The sequence below is a fragment of the Hemiscyllium ocellatum genome, chromosome 7 (genome assembly GCF_020745735.1).
Source record: "Hemiscyllium ocellatum isolate sHemOce1 chromosome 7, sHemOce1.pat.X.cur, whole genome shotgun sequence".
In the NCBI taxonomy this organism is placed as follows: domain Eukaryota; kingdom Metazoa; phylum Chordata; class Chondrichthyes; order Orectolobiformes; family Hemiscylliidae; genus Hemiscyllium; species Hemiscyllium ocellatum.
This window is the reverse complement of record NC_083407.1, coordinates 11091410-11093342: the sequence shown is the minus strand read 5'-3', so window position 1 is coordinate 11093342 and position 1933 is coordinate 11091410. Positions and strand designations below refer to the sequence as shown.

The window sequence follows — 1933 nt, the reverse complement described above, 5'->3', positions numbered from 1 at the left end:
TCAAAAGCCCCCTTCACTGCCCTGTCTATCTATAACTCTGCTTTCAGAGAACCGTGCACCTGAACTCCAAGGTCCCTCTGTTGCACTACACTCCTTGAGGACCCACCATTCACCATAAAACTCCTACTTCATGAAAAGTGTTCTGATGAAAGAATCACTGAACCCAAAACGTTAACTCTGCTTTTTTCCCACAGATGCTGCCAGACCTGCTGAGTTTTGAGAGCATTTTCTGTTTTTGTATCAGATCTGCAATATTTTGTTTTGTATTAATGGACAATAAAATGTTGGTCTAGACAGCGACTCCCATACCCAATGAACTTAAAAAAACATCATGCTCTATCCTAACATTTTCAACTTAAAATTGTGCCACTTGACCTAATTGAAGTTTTTATAAGATTCACCAGGACAGATGGAGTGTTTGGTCATCAATAGCATTGTGCCCCTATCCCTTGATTTGAAGATGATGTCCACGCAGGGTTGTGCTGTGGACCTTCTTAGAGTCGGACAGTATGGAAACAAACCATTTAGTTCATGTGTCTCAACATCCCAATTCACAACAGACAGACCGTCAGGTACATTGGGCAGGACTTGGCACAGGGCACTGAGATCACCGTTACACGATTGACCTGCTTTACTGTCTACCTCTGGCATGGCTGTCCCTCATTGTGAAGATGTTGGGTGCCAAGGTGGACATGTTTATTTCTGAAAGTGTATGCTGTATTCATTTAGGGGTGTGGGTGTCAATGAATGGGCATGGCAGTTATTAGAGTAAAAAGTGAGGTCTGCAGATGCTGGAGATCAGAGCTGAAAATGTGTTGCTGGAAAAATGCAGCAGGTCAGGCAGCATCCAAGGAACAGGAGATTCGACGTTTCGGGCATAAGCGGAGCAGAGTGGCGCAGCGGGAGCGTGCTGGGCCCATAACCCAGAGGTCGATGGATCGAAACCATCCTCTGCTAATGTTCGAAGTCTCCTTGAGCTACTTTCCTTTGTGATGGTACTCCGTTAAGCATCTTGCCTGTCAAACGACTATCTAAATGCCATGCCGGTACTCTTGCGAAACTCACACTGTTCAAGTAGTAGATTCCTGATGAAGGGCTTATGCCCGAAACGTCGAATCTCCTGCTCCTTTGATGCTGCCTGACCTGCTGCGCTTTTCCAGCAACACATTTTCAGCATGGCATTTATTGCCCGCTCCGAGTTACCCGTTGAGAAGGTGGTGGTGAGCTGCCTTCTTGAACTGCTGTAGCCCATGTGCTTTGGGATGGACCACAATGCCTTTAGGGAGGGAATTCCAGGATTTAATCCAGTGACACTGAAGGAATGTCGACATATTTCCGAGTGCGGATGGTGAGTGGCTTGGAGGGGGATCTTCCTGGGCATGGTGTTCCCATGTAACTATCCTTGATGGAAATGGGAGGTCACGGGTTTGAAAGGTGCTGCCCAAGTCACCTCAGTGAGTTACCGCAGCGGGTACTGTGGAAAGTGCAGACTGTTGCCATTGTAACCTTGTGGAGAAGGGGGTGATTGGGAATGATAATGAAATGCATGCCAAGCAACTGTGGTGCTTTGTCCTGGATTGTAACAAGCTGCTTGGATATTGTCCGAGCTGCACTGGATTAGCTGGGATTCTTCCATCAGTTTTCCCAAAAGTAGTTATGGGAATGTTGCCTGATTCGACCGTGAAGAGCTCAGTACAAACATAATAATTTTAAAAACAAGCAGAGTTGCAATCTGAATGTCAGTGCCACTTCTCTGATGACCCAGGCACAGGCAGATCCATCAGGACACTGCTGGGACAGCAGGAGGAATGGGATGAAGACAGAGCAGTGCGACAGTGACAGAGCAGTGAAACACTGACAGAGCTATGAGACAGTGACAGGACAGTGAGACAGCGACAGAGCCGTGAGACAGCGACAGAGCAGTGAGACACCG

At 47.2% G+C, this 1933-nt stretch overlaps 1 non-coding gene across 1 annotated transcript; it reads left to right on the top strand.

Annotated features, from left to right (window-relative positions):
• Nucleotides 1–885: 885 nt before the first annotated feature.
• trnam-cau (transfer RNA methionine (anticodon CAU)) lies at nucleotides 886–957 on the top strand. Its single transcript has one exon. It is a non-coding gene; the product is annotated as a tRNA-Met (tRNA).
• Nucleotides 958–1933: the final 976 nt, after the last annotated feature.